We start from the raw sequence: 15,354 nt of genomic DNA, 5'->3' as shown, positions 1-15,354 counted from the left end.
TGCTATCTACGGATCTCGAGCCCTCCATAGCAAATCAGCTCGGCTGCGTCTGATCAGCCGTGACAACTCCTTGGTCCCGACCTAACCTCCTATGGCAAGGCATTAACTCACACGATCCTGCATTAATTCAGCCGATATGCTCAATCATACGGTAACTCCGCCCCGTCACATCACAGGTAATCCAGTGCCCCCTATAAAAGGGGAACCCTCCCACCTTAGAGGGGCTGGACACTGAAACTCTGGACGTATTTTCCTCCATATATCTTTTTCCCCTCTAACTTAGGCATCGGAGGGTCGACGCTGGAAACTCCGGCCACCGGCTTTTTTGCAGGCTGTACGGAGGAGGCCGCCCGCCGACGGATCGCCGCCCGCCAGTTCTCGCCGGAGCTCCACCCTCTCAGCCGACGGCCACCCCCGGATCCAATTTTCAGCAATAGTTGGCGCTAGAGGAAGGGACCGAGTCGTAGCCATGAAGTTGAGAAGTAAAGGAGCCTCCAATGCTTCCCGGCGTCTTCCACCAAGTCCTGAACACTCCGTCCAGAACTCGCCGCCTCCGGCCGACCCAGTTTCCCAAGTCTAGCCGGAACAGTTCAACATCCTGGTGCAGCAGGTCCAGGCTTTGGCCGCTGCCGTCCAAGACCTGCGACGTGAGGAAGCCTCACCTATGTTACCTCCACAGGCCCAGGTCCAACCAGTGCTTCCTCCAAATGGATCGATCCCCCAAGGCCAAAATCTTCATGGCTCCTCCAGGGCTAATAATGAAGAACGAGCGTCCCCCCGGAGAGAACCGCCGGAAAGAAGCCTGGACAGAAAGCCGCAACTTTCAGAGGCTGAGTCAGCTCCGGACCGCCACGAGCTGGAGCAGACTATTACGACAATCCTCCAAGCTGGGGAGCTCGACAGGAAGGTCAAGAACCTAGAGCGCCAGATTGAAGCGCTTCATAACAGGAAGGCAAGGCGCGAGGGTGACTTTGAGTTTACCACCAAGTCCCCCTTTTCCTGCCAGATCGAGGGTGAGCCGGTCCCACCGAGGTTCGAAATGCCCCAAGTGGAGCCCTACAATGGAACTACCGACCCCCTCGACCATTTAGAGAGTTACCGAGCCCTCATGGCACTGCAAGGGTCCTTAGAGGCTGTGCTCTGCAAGGCCTTCACAGCTACCCTTCGGAAAACCGCTCGGCTTTGGTTTTCTGAATTGAAGCCGAGCTCGGTATCTTCTTTCGAGCAGCTCGGCATGCAGTTCGCCACCAACTTCGCTGCCAGCTGGCGCCAACGGTGAACATCGGATTCCCTCCTAGACGTCAAGCAAAGGGAAGGGGAATCCCTCAAAAAATACCTCGACCGCTTTACCGCTGCAACCTGGGAAGTTCGCGAGCTCGACTAGTCAATAGCCATGTCGGCACTAAAGACTGGGGCTCGCTCCTACAGATTCCTCTTCTCCATCGAGAAGAGCTTCCCCGTTGACTTCACCGAAATGCTGGCCCGAGCTCGAAAATATGCGAAGGCCGAGGAGGCTATCGCCTCTAGGCGGGGCGCGACCGAGCCGGCCTTGAAGAAGCCAAGGAAACACCGCGAGGAGCGCGGCCGCCCGAGAAGCCGATCTCTCCGCCGGGATAGGAATCTGCCTCGGCTAAGGAGCCCGCCTCGACTGCAGGGATGGCTTCGACCAAGGTCCCCGCCTCGACCGGGGTCCTCGCCGCGACTTCGAATCCACTCGGGGAGGTATGAGAGCTACACTCCCATCAACGCACCTCTGACCGAGATCCTAATGGAGATCGAAGGTCGGGACTTCTTCTGGCCCCCGCCCCCAATGCGGGATGTAGGAGTCCCGCGCAACCCTAGAAAGTATTGCCGCTTCCACCGGGACCACGACCATGACACGGAGGATTGTTTCCAGCACCGAGAGGAGATTGAGGCACTTAACCGCCGCGGAGTACTCAACCGGTTTGTGCGCAACCGGCGCGAGGAAAGAAGGCCGGTGGAAAATGCCGCACAGCCCAAAAATCCAAATGACAACAGGCCTATCGCCGGCACCATCAATGCTGTTGTTGGAGAAAGCTCGGCTGAAGAGCTAACCGAGGAAAGGACCCCTCCGAAGCGCCCGCACATCTCCGAAGCTATCTCATTCTCGGATGAGGATATGGAAGGAGTTAAAACTCCTCATGATGACGCTGTAGTCATCTCTATGGTTGTAAATAAGTTTGATGTAAAGCGTGTTTTAGTTGATAATGGAAGCTCGACAAATATTTTATACTACCCTGCCTACCAAAAAATGGGGTTAATGGAAGGCCAGCTTCAAAAAATGAACGTCCCGTTAGTCGGATTCACCGGAGACTCGGTCCCGGTCGAGGGCGAGATCAGTTTACTTGTCACAGTTGGGCTCGCCCTCTGAGAAAGCACCGTGAGGACGGACTTTCTTGTAGTCCGTCTGCCTTCAGCTTACAATGCCATTTTGGGAAGACCGGGACTTAATGCCCTCTGGGCTGTAGTCTCAATCTACCACTTGCTCGTGCTGTTCTCCACTAATCATGGGATAGGCGAAGCTCGTGGAGACCAGATGGTGACCAAGCGGTGCTACATGGTGACCTGCAAAGCAAAACCACCGGCTGAAGCGTCAAGCCAACAGGAGCTACCGGCCGAGGCGCCAACTCAAGCAATGGACTGCATGATGCCCATTGAAACTTTAGACGTGCGGAACGACCTCTGGAAGAAACGGGTAGAGCCTGGTGAGCTCCTTACCCGAATCCCTTTATAAAAAAATTGCCCAGAGCTAACCGTGCAGGTCGGCTCCGGCTTGAGCTCCTGCGAAAGGGAGCGCCAGGTCGAATTCCTCTAGGCCAACATGGATGTCTTTGCCTAGTCGCCCGCTGACATGCCGTGAATCGACCCCGAGGTCGTGGTTCATCGACTCCAGGTGAAGCCGACCTGCAGACCCGTAAGGCAAAAGAAGCGGGGCTCCGCCCCAAAACGACAGCGAGCGGCGGTTGAGAAAGTAGACAGACTCCTCGAGGCCGGCTTCATCCGAGAGGTCTCCTATCCAGACTGGCTCGCCAACGTGGTCCTCATGAAGAAAGCCAATGGAAAATGGCATATGTGCGTGGACTACACCGACCTGAGCAAGGCATGCCCGAAGGATAGTTTCCTCCTCCCCAACATCGACCAGCTCGTCGGCTCCACCTCGGGACATCAGCTGCTGATCTTCATGGACGCCTTCTTGGGATACAATCAAATCCGAATGGCGCCTGAAGATGAGAAGAAGACGGCTTTCATCACCGACAAGGGTACTTATTGTTACAAAGTGATGCCGTTCGGATTGAAGAATGCAGGAGCTACATACCAAAGGCTGGTCAGTCAAATCTTTAAAGATCAGATAGGCCGAAACATGGAAGTCTACGTGGATGACATGCTGGTCAAAAGCCGAACAACAGAGCACCATGTGGCTGACCTCAATGAAACATTCTCCAAGCTCAGAAAGTACTAAATGAAGCTCAATCCTGCAAAGTGCGCATTCGGAGTCACCTCGGACAAATAACTGGGCTTCGTAGTAACCGAGCGTGGAGTCGAAGCTAACCCCGAGAAGATCCGAGCGCTGCAAGAGATGGTACCTCCAAGGATGGTCAAAGAGGTGCAGAGGCTTACCGGGCGGGTCGCGGCCTTGGGGAGGTTTGTCTCCAGGTCGGCCGAGCGCTGCCTCCCGTTCTTCAAGATCCTTAAATGACCAAAGAACTTTCTATGGTCGGATGAATACCAGCAAGCTTTCGAAGAGCTTAGGTGCCTTCTCGCCTCCCCTTCGTTACTCACCAAGCCTCAGCAAGGCGAAGTTCTTTATTTGTACCTGGCCGTCTCCCCGGTTGCAGTAAGCTCAGTCCTGGTCCAGGAAGAAGACAAGCTTCAGAGGCTTGTCTATTATACCAGCCGGGTCCTCAGAAATGCTGAGACCCAATATTCTAAACTGGAGGAAATAATTTTCGCCCTGATCACCTCGGCTTGGAGGCTCCGACCTTACTTCCAGGCGCACACTATGGCCATACTGACCGACCAACCAATGAAGCAGCATCTGCAGCGGTCGGATCGTGCCGGAAGGATTGCCAAGTGGGCAGTTGAGCTCGGGGAGTTTGACCTCGAATACCGACCATGGCCGGCTATCAAAGCCCAAATGCTTGCCGATTTTATCATGGAGTGCACTTTGCCGGATGATCCCGAGCCCCCACTCATTCCAATGGAGGAGACCCCGAGGCCGCCATGGGTCCTATATGTGGACGGCTCCTCGATCTCGGAGGGTAGCGGAGCAGGTCTCATCCTGACCAGCCCGGACGGGGTAGTGGCTGAGGAGGCCCTACGCCTCGAGTTTCCAGCCTCGAATAATGAGGCAGAGTACGAGGCGCTCATTGCCGGGCTCAAGTTGGCAAAGGAGCTGAAGGCGGAAGACCTGAAGATCTTCAGCGACTTCCAACTGGTCGTGAGCCAGGTTCTGGGAGATTTTGAAGCAAAGGAGCCATCAATGCAGAAATATCGCCAAAAGGTGCGAGACCTCACATCCGCCCTAGGTTCCTTCAACATTCACCATATCCCCAGAACGGAGAACCTCAGGGCTGATCAACTGTCGAAGTTGACGACCTTCTGTATGAGCGACTCCCCAAGGCGATGGTACTCGAATATCTCCAAACGCCCAGTATAGAAGAACCTGAGCCGACCATGTGCATCGACACCGAGCCGAGTTGGATGGACGAGCTCATCAACTATCTGCAGGATGGAACCCTCCCTGACGATGAGCTCGAGGTTCGCCGAATCAAGCGTCAAGCTCCTCAGTACATACTATATGAAGGCAAGCTCTACCGCCGGTCGTTCACCTCTCCTCTCCTTAGATGTCTCCGCCCCTCAGAGACAGATTATGCTATGCGAGAGGTCCATGAAGGGATCTATAGGAACCATCTGGGAGGCCGGGCGCTAGCCCATAAAATCTTGCGCCAAGGCTACTTTTGGCCTATACTTCAAAAGGACGCAACGAGCTTCGTCCGAAGATGTGATCGGTGTCAGCGGAATGCCAATATCCAGCGCCGACTCTTGGCTCCGCTGACCTCGATCATCGCCCCCTGGCCATTTGCCCAATGGGGGATTGATATCCTGGGACCCTTTTCTCTAGCTACCGGCAAAGAAAATTTTTGGTCGTCTCCATCGACTATTTCACCAAATGGGTCGAAGCTGAGCCTGTAGCCCAGATCATCGAGCAGAAGATGCAGGACTTTATTTGGAAGTCAATAATCTGCAGATTCAGACTCTCCCGCATCCTCATATCTGACAACGGTTATCAGTTCGACAATATCCGTTTCAGAGAATTCTGCTCTGAGCTCTATATCGACCACCGCTTCACCTCGGTAGCCCATCCGCAGACGAATGGAGAGACCGAGGTGACAAATCGCACCATTCTCCAGGGGCTTAAAGCTAGACTCGACCGATCCAAGGGACAATGGGTCGAAGACCTCTACAATATCCTTTGGGCCTACAGAACAACACTCCGACTTTTCACTGGCGAGACCCCCTTCAACCTGGCATATGGAACAGAAGCAGTTATTTCTTTGAAAATCGGACTTCTCTCATCAAGAGTGGAACATTACGACACAGCCTCCAACTCATCCCAGCTCAGGAGCAACCTGGACCTCATCGAAGAAATGAGGGAGGCAGCCTGGGTCTGCATGATGAGATATCAACAGAAAATGGCATGGTACTACAACTCCAGAGTAAAAGCCAAGCTCTTCAAGTCAGGAGATCTCGTCCTTAGGGGAGCCAAAGCTTCTCAGCCCACCGAGCAAGGAAAGCTTGCCCCGAAATGGGAAGGACCATACCGGATTGCCCGAGTGCAACGGCTCGGGGCGTACAAGTTAGAGTCTCTTGATGGGACCCTCATCCCACGAAGCTGGAACTCCGAGAACCTCCGAATGTACTATTAGTAGCTCCTCCCGGGGGGCCCACAGCACCTGGAAATGCAACTCCTGCTCCCTTCTCGTAACAATTCATTCATAACTCTCCTTAATTACTCTGTGCTTCTCCTGACATTGGAACATTTGTGATCCTCAGAAAGCCCGACCAAGCTCGGATGCCCGACCAAGTTCGGATGCTCCAGCCAAGTCTGGAACACCATGCTACGCCGATGTCGAGCTTGATCTCGATCTCCCTCAAAGACCTCAACTAAATTCGGGATGCCCCATGTGTCGACCATAGAGTCCCAAACTTCCTCGACCTAGAAAAGCGTCACCAGGTCGACAGCGAGCCCAAGCTCCCTCGACCTCATGCTCGATCCCTCGACTAAGGTTGGGATGCCCCGTGTGTCGACTGTAGAGTCTCAAACTTTCTCGACCTCGGGAAGCATCACCAGGTCGACAGCGAGCCCAAGCTCCCTCGACCTCATGCTCGATCCCTCGACTAAGGTCGGGATGCCCCGTGTGTGGACCGTAGAGTCCCAAACTCCCTCGATCTCGGAAAGCATCACCAGATCAACAGCGAGCCCAAGCTTCCTTGACCTCGTGCTCGATCCCTCGACTAAGGTCGGGATGCCCCGTGTGTCGACCGTAGAGTCTCAAACTCCCTCGATCTCAGAAAGCGTCACCAGGTCGACAGCAAGCCCAAGCTCCCTCGACCTCGTGCTCAATCCCTCGACTAAGGTCGGGATGCCCCATGTGTCGACCGTAGAGTCTCAAACTTTCTCGATCTCGAAAAGCGTCACCAGGTCGACAGCGAGCCCAAGCTCCCACGACCTCGTGCTCGATCCCCGACTAAGGTCGGGATTCTCCGTGTGTCGACCGTAGAGTCCCAAACTCCCTCGGCCTCGGAAAGAAATACGGGGAAGAACATCCGCGGTTCCCCGCGGTGCCCGACAACCATAGCGGGGTAGTACCCAAGCGCCCCCCCCCCCTCCGAGGTCTTCAACAGTGGGGTCATATCTTCACGAACCACCCGGCTCGTAGGCATGCCTGAAGTAGACAACACCTCGTGGGGAACACGGCATTCTCCCCTGCTCGGCCAGAGCAAGCCATGCTCCCGCACGAGAGTCTGGCCAAGGCGCCATCCTTGCGACGGATAACACTATTTGCGGAAGCAGACTACAAGCCGAGGAATGCCCCTAAAGGCCGACCACAGAGTGGAGTCGCTTACCCCAAGCAGAGATAATCGATCCCAATGGTGCGCAAGGTATAATCTTACCTAGCACCTATGTCATCACGTCTGCTTATTTATACTACAAAATGATCGGCGAAGCTTCGACCAAGTTCGAAACCAAAAGCGCAAAAGTTCCATGATAAGTTCGACCTTGGTCTGGCGGGATCTCCCTGGAGCCCGACCTTAAAGCTTTGGCAAGCTTGTCCTAGGAGCCGAGCCCAAGGGATCGGCTAAATTCTCCAGGAAGAAAACCTAAACGCCTAACAGAACTCCTCTGAAGGTCGGGCTCAATGCTTCGGCGATCTGGAAGCCGAGCCCAAGGGCTTAGCAGATCTCTCCCCAGGAACAGACCCAGGGGCCTAACAAGACCTCCTCAAAGTCCGAGCTCAAAGACTTAGCGGATTTTTCTAAAAATCTGAGCCTAAAGGATTAGTGGGACTTCTTCGGAGCCCGAGCTCAAAGGCTTAGTGGATTTTCCTAAAATCTAAGCACGAAGCCTTAGCGCGATCCCTATCTAAGCTAAGCCCGACAATCTAGCAAACGCCACCAGAATCTGAGTCTACGGACCTAGCCGAGATTGAACACTTAGAGAAATTTGCGAAGGAGGAATTTGATTTAAGCAGCCAAGGTAAAAATTTACCTACTATGCAAAAAGAGACAAGCATAAATGTAGAAAAGAACTTTTTCATTAATAAAGGCTTGGAGGTCGAGTACAAAATTAAGGTTCGGCCGTATTCAAGGGCCGAACTCACTTACAAAAAGAAAAGCGAAAGGAAAAGCGAAAGTCCTAGGGGGCGGCGGCTGCACCAGTGTCACCCTCAGGATCATCTACAACAATAACCCGAGGGTCTTCGGCAGGCGTCGGCTCGGAACCCTTCGCGGCGGCCTCAGCCGGGGCCTCGCCAGTGGCCTCGGAAGCGCCCTCAGCAACCTCCCCGCGAGGGGCCCCCAACGTCGCCTGATTGGCCATGTCAGCTTCGGCCTCGGCGAGTTCCTCCTCGGCCGCAAGAATTGCAGGGACGTCAGCCTCGGTCTCGGCGTCTATCCCCATCCTTAGACGGATCTCCGAAAGATCGAGCTGGGGGGCAGTATCGCACCATCTGCCTTCGAAAATTCTCGAAGCCCCGGAGGAACCCGTCCACGATCTCCTCCTTCAGCATGTCGCGGAACTCTTCCGACTCCTTGAAGAGCTCCACGGCATTTTCAGCTCGCTCGAGTGCCCTCCTCTCTCGGGCCTCAAGCTGCTCGACCTTTAGGCGGAGAATTCCGCCCTCATACTTGTGGCCGGCGGCTTTAGAGCGAGCTTCGGCAAGACATGCCTCGAAGGTGCGCAACTCCGATCTTGCCAAAGTATGCGTAGCCCTCTCTTTTTCAAGCTCGTCAACAATAGCTCGCCGACCCGCCTCAGTGGCCTCCCTCCGCGCTACGGCTTCCGCCAATGCGGCCTCCAGCTTGGCAACCCTTTTCTTGGCCGGCTCCAGTTGCCTATAGAGCCACCGAATCTCGTCCTGGCATTCTGAGGCAATGAATACCAGGGTATCGACTTCGTGGATATGCTGCAGGTAAAGCAACGATAAGTAAAAATGAAGAAAATACTGATGACTAAGGACAAAATGAAAAGGTGACTTACCCGAACAGTATTATGGTAGGTCTGATCGATAACTTCCTCCAGCGTGAGGGTTATGAACTTGGCCCGGTCCGCCAGGAGCATTGCACGGCAGAATACTTCGCACGCAACATCACCGTCTCGGAAGACCGAGCTACCCTCGCGTATCGGGGACTCCGGCTCGGCCGACACTCTCCCTTCGGCCCTCGAAGAACTCGGCCCGACCGAGCTCACGACCACGAGGCGGGGCGCACTCGGGACCTCGGGGCCCCTGCTCGGCTTGGGCCCCGAGCGCCGCAGGCGAATAATCGACCGACCTGACCGCTGAGAGATGGGGGCAGGGCAGGCCGGAGATGCCGACCCGGATGCTCCCCCAGAACCTGAGCTCGCATGCTCGGTGGCCGGAGCTCCCTCCCGAGCAGACTCCGAAGCTCCGGCCTCAAAACCCCTTACCTCAGCAGGGGCAGAAGTAGCGGCCGACTTGGCCTTCTTTCGGGGCTCGGGAACAGCCCCGCCGGCCTCGGCTACCCGCCTCTTCAGCCGAGAGAAAAGAGATGTGTTCTGGTCGGCATGTGGGGAATGTCTGAAACAAAAAAAGAAAGAAATTTTTTCTAAGTATCAGACCAACATCAAAAGAACAAAGAAAAGGAACAGATAAGGCAAAAAACCGAATAATGAAGGAGCAGTACAACTGCCCTACCCTCGAGGCGCGCCGAGCTTAGGCCGACGTTCACCAGAGCTTCCTCGATTAGAAACTCGGTCAGAAGGATGTCCCTCCCGAGACCTCGCAGAGCATCAAAAGCCCTCTGCTCGTCCACCGAAAGACCACTAAGTCTATTCAGGGCCTTCAGCCCGGGACGCCCCCATCTCGATCGAACCCCCACGAGAGCTCGGAAGAAAGAAAGAAAAATCTTCCCTTCCACTCATGAATCGAGGAAGGGACACCTCGAAAGAGCGACATACCGCTCCTCCAGACGAAGTACAGCCACTCTACGTCCGCCGGGTTCGTCTTTAACATGAAACACCAGCGGAAGACGCTCACCAAGGTCGGGATCCCATGTGCAAGGCAGAGGGATGCAAACCCGACAATGGTCCTCCATGAGTTTGGAGTGAGCTGTACTGGGACGAGTTGGTACTCCACCAATAAGTCATTCACAAATTCATGAAGGGGGAACCGCAGGCCGGCCCAGAGCGCATCGATGTACACCCCAATCTGACCTGACGGAGGTCTAGTTACCCGACCTTCCGACCCTGCGAGTTCGAGACGAAACCCGGGTCGGAAGAAGAACCGGGAACGGACCAGCTCTAGTTCCTCCTCGGTCAAGGTAGACCCAATCTCACCGAGACCAAGACCCATCTCAAAAGAAAAAAGGAAAATGAAGGAAAAAGCGAGAAACGAAAATGAAGAAGGGGAAGAAAGCAGGTATTTAAAGAAAAGAAAAGGACTTCCGAGCCAGTGTGGAAAAACAACCTACTATAGGGTCGCCGGAAATCGCCTCTGAACACTGCCGGAAATCGCCTCTGAATGCCGCCGGGAAAGCTCGGTCGCAACTAGGAGAAAAAGAAGAAAGGATGGCAGCAATAACAAACAAGCAAGACCTTTCTAGGGCTAAATCGGGGGGTTTATATAGATCCTCTCGATGGCCCAGATCGGCGGGGCTGGATCCCGCCTTCCGTCCAGATCGCACCACGTGCCAGTCCAAAAAATCGAAGCGACATATTTAACATGGATCGACGCTTCGAATATGAAACCAAAAAAGCGTCCCATCGGATCTTGGGGCCCCATCATGAGCTCACCGCGCGAGACAGCCTCGAAGGACGAAAGGGCGTCGCCCCCTCTCCCCTCATTAAAAGCACCCCAAAGCGCGCGGATCGCCGGCATAATTTAAGTCTCCCTAGCCCCCACCATTGCAACAAAAGCAATTACTTCCCACGTCCGAGCTCACGAGCAGCTCGAACTCGGAAGTCGGGGGTAGTGTTGAAGGAAATACAAGTCCCCCAAAGCACGTGATTGGAAGCACCTGACCTCGGATGACCGATCTGGCGCCCGACCTCGGACGACCGACCTGGCGCCCGACAGGCGTCCAACCTAGGAGCTCTCGACCTCGAAATGCCCGACCTGGAAGCTCCCGACCTCGGAAGCTTGACCTCACCATCCACTCGCCGCGATCACATCCTTTTGCAGCTCGACCAGAGACCATCTCTTACCACTGCCGTCAACCATTAATGCGCATGGCCTCTGCAGACCTCCGGCTTACTCAACCATTAGTGTGCATGGTCTCTTCAGGCCCCTGGCTCACTCAACAATTAATGCGCATGGTCTCTGTAAGCCCCCGGCTCACTCAAACAATTAATGCGCATGGTCTCTGCAGGCCTCCGGCTCACTCAAACAATTAATGCGCATGGCTCCTGCTATCTACGAATCTCGAGCCCTCCATGGCAAATCAGCTCGGTTGCGTCTGATCAGCCGTGACAACTCCTTGGTCCCGACCTAACCTCCTATGGCAAGGCATTAACTCACACGATTCTGCATTAATTCAGCCGACATGCTCAATCATACGGTAACTCCGCCCCGTCACATCACAGGTAATCTAGTGCCCCCTATAAAAGGGAAACCCTCCCACATTAGAGGGGCTGGACACTGAAACTTTGGACGTATTTTTCTCCATATATCTTTGCCTCCTCTGACTTAGGCATCGGAGGGCCGGTGCTGGGAACCCCGACCACTGGCTTTTTTGCAGGCCCTACGGAGGACGCCGCCCGCCGACGTTCTCGCCGCCTGCCAGTTCTCGCCGGAGCTCCACCCTCTCAGCCGACGGCCACCCCCGGGTCCAATTTCCAGCAATAGGTTGAAATAGAAAAAAAATAAAATTAGATTTTTTTGTATATAAACCCTCCTATATATATGTAAAATTGCATGCAAAGTGTTATTTGCATAGATATACTCTTATAAATATTTTCTTTTGCATATCTACCCACTACAGGTATTTTAGTCATTTTTAATTTTAAACCATTAATTTCTTAACGATGTTAGATGGTGTGGGCATATGTTAATCCCATGGTTGCAATGGTTTATTATTTGATTTTGATGATAACAAACAAATAAATTTAGTTCATTATTATGATTATAGCAAATGAATAAAAATTAAGAATTGAGATTTCTTTTGAAGACAAATACTGGAATTCTGAACATATATTAGTATTTTTGGCATGACATTTTATTAAAATATAATATTAATAAAATTTTTAATGATCTGGAAAGAAGACTTGTTTATCTAAAACTTTTATATTCAATATATTTTCAAATTTGAACGTTAGCTATAAGTAATAGGGTCTGCAAGGAATCTATCCGTACCTATAATTCAAGCTGACATATGTTTAGTCTTTTAGCTGTAATTTTTCAACCAAATGTCCTTTTGAAATTATTATTATCTGGTTGGAAAGATAACTTAAAGGGATACAACTTTTGTATTAAATATATTTTTAAATTTGAATGTTAGCTATGAGTAATAGGGTCTGCAATCTATCTATCTATAGCTATAATTCAGGCTGACATATGTTTACTCTTTTAACTGTAACTTTTAAACTAAATGTTCTTTTGAGATAATTCTTATCAGGTTGGAAAGATAACTTAAAGGGCTACAATGTTGTCTCCAAATACTAAGTTAAATTCTGTCTTTTGATTTATCAAAAAGGTGCTACAAAGTAGGAAACCAAATCTGATCCGAATTTGCCTGCATTAAATGTGTTGAAAAAGATTTTCCAAAGCTTCAAATTATTTCAAATGGAAAAACCGCTTCTTAAGCCTATAGAAAGAGGTTTATACCTTATATTGCAATAAGGAGGAGAGTTCCATAGAGTTTGAAAGAAAATCAAGAGTATATTGTGCTTACAAGTAAAAAGTTTTTATTGTTGAGAAATTGAGTATAGTACTTTCATTCTTGTTATTTTTGATTAAGTATTGTAAGAAAGTTGTGGAGCTCTTGTTAGCTTGAGTGATAGAGAATAATTGCTTGAGAGGATTGTACTCTAGATAAATAAGAGAGTGTTTGAGGAAGTAGATTAACTAAGGATTAGCTCGGATATCACCAAGTGTAAAGGTTGCTTGCACCCAAAAGATAAGCGGTTTGTAAAGCTTTGGATAAGTATAGTGGATTAAATCTCGGAAAAGAGCTCCAAGGATGTAGGCTCACAAGGAGACCGAACCACTATAAATCATCGCGTAACACTTCTCTTCCCTTCACTCTTTATCTTTCAATACTTAGTTGTACATTTGTGATTATTACTTGCTATACTCATTGCATCTAATTTATTTCATTTGAGGGGATTTGATTTTATTTCCGCAAGATTTTATAAAACCCAGTCCACCCCCCCCCCCCTCTTGGGTTGCCTAGTTGGCCAACAATTAGTATCATAGCAAGGGCTCTATTTATAGGTTTAATTGTCTTAGAGTAGATCATATAGGAACCTCTCTTATCGAAGGTCAATCGACCAATAGGCCACATTTGTTTAGTGGTTTAAACTATAACTATTGAAATGCTAGAATGAGAATATATGTCCAAGCTATAGCTTATGAATTATGGAAGGTCATTGTAAATGGGCGTAAAATACCAACTAAGGTTGTAGAGGGAAAAGTCATTACTGAGTCCGAAAATGAATGGGACGAAATTGATGTGAAACATATTCAAATGAATGCTAAAGTTATGAACTTGTTGTATTGTGCATTAGATCTTAATGAGTTCAATAGAATTTCTACATATGAAATGACTAAAAAAATATGGGATAGACTAGAAGTAACTCATGAAGGTACTAATTAAAATAAGAGTCAAAAATTAGCATGCTTGTGCATAGTTATAAACTCTTTAAGATGAATGCCAAAGAATCTTTTTTTGACATGTTTACTTGGTTTGCCAATATTGCTAATGCTTTGAGATCTCTTGATAAATCTTATACTAATATTGAAATGGTGAGAAAGATTCTTAGGTCTTTGCCAAATAGTTAGGAGCCAAAAATCACCGCTATACAAGAGGCAAAAGATCTTACAAAGTTTAGCTTAGTGAGTTTTTGGGTCCTCTCATGATCCATGAGATATCCATGAAACTAGAGGAGGATGATAGCAAAAGAAAGAAAGGCTTAACTCTTCAATCATCCATCACCGACGAATCAAGTGAAGAAGATGAGGATCTTGCTTTGCTTACAAAGAAATTTAAAAGATTTCTAAGTAAAAGAAAGCAAGGGGAAAAAAGATTTCAAAAGCCAAGATGCGGCCAAAGATGAAATCATATATTACTAATGTAAGAAGCCAGGCCATATCAAATATGATTGTCCTCAATTAAAGAAGTCAAGTAAGAAAGACAAGAAGAAAGCCATGGTAGCGGCATGGGGCGAAAGTGATTTAAGTAGCTCCGCTGAAGAAAATGATAATGAGCTTGCTAATCTTTGCTTCATGGCAAAAGAAGATAATAAGGTATGTGATTCTATTGATGACAATTTTCTATATGATGAATTGCAAAATACTTTTGAAGAATTGGTTGTTGAATTTAGAAAACTTACCATGAAAAATGTTTCTCTTAAAAGGATCATTTCTTCTCTTTATAAAGAAATGAAGTTTTGAAAAATGAGAATGAGGTTTTGAAAAAGAAAGTTAAAGAACTATCTTCAAAGTTAGAAACTTCATCTTCAAATAATCTAAAGCATGAAAATGAATCTTTGAAAATAAAAGTTTAAGATTTAACCTCTACACTTTTTAAGTTTGTGCAAGGAAAAGAAAACTTGAATATTTTACTTGAAAAACAAAGATATACGTTTAATAAGATTGGAATTGGGTATGATTATTCTCAAAAGCAAAAGTTTTATAAAAACTTATTTGTTAAGGCAACTTCTTTAAGTTATTATTGTATAAAGAATGGTTATATATCTTATTCATGCCCTATTAGAAGTAATACTTATATTGGAACTAAAAAAGTTTGGGTTCCTAAGAACCTTATAAATGTTGGAACCAAAAATATTTGGGTTCCAAAAAAACATGTATAATTTTTAGAGCTAACCCTTTGGACCCAAAAGAGTTTGGGTACCAAATTTCAATGATTACATTTAATTTTTGTAGATATGTTTGAAGTCTCAAAGTAAGAAGGATAGATGGTTCTTAGATAGTGCTTGCTCAAGGCATATGACCGGAGAGGAATCAAAATTCACAACACTAGCACCCAAAGATGAAGGATACGTTACATTTGGAGATAATAGTAAAGAAAAAATTATTGATATTGGTAGTATTGGTAAAAGTCCTTCTCCTATTATTAATGATGTTTTACTTGTTGAAGGTTTAAAGCATAATCTATAAGTATTAGTCAACTATGTGATAAAGAAAATAAAGTTATATTTGAGCATACTCATTGCACTATAGAAAGTATCAAAGATAATAAGACTTTATTTGTTGTATATAGACATGAAAACATTTACATTGTTGATCTTAAAGATATATCTTCTTTTAACATCAAATGCTTTTCGGTTATAAATAATAATAGTTTCTTATGGCATAGAAGACTTGCTCATGCTAATATGGATTTGATTTCAAAACTTTCAAAACGAGAGCTAGT

Source organism: Phoenix dactylifera, chromosome 2 (genome assembly GCF_051530095.1).
Source record: "Phoenix dactylifera cultivar Ajwa chromosome 2, Ajwa_hap1_PhDact_Kaust_v1.1, whole genome shotgun sequence".
NCBI classification, from domain to species: Eukaryota; Viridiplantae; Streptophyta; class Magnoliopsida; order Arecales; family Arecaceae; genus Phoenix; species Phoenix dactylifera.
Note: the sequence above shows the minus strand (reverse complement) of the source record.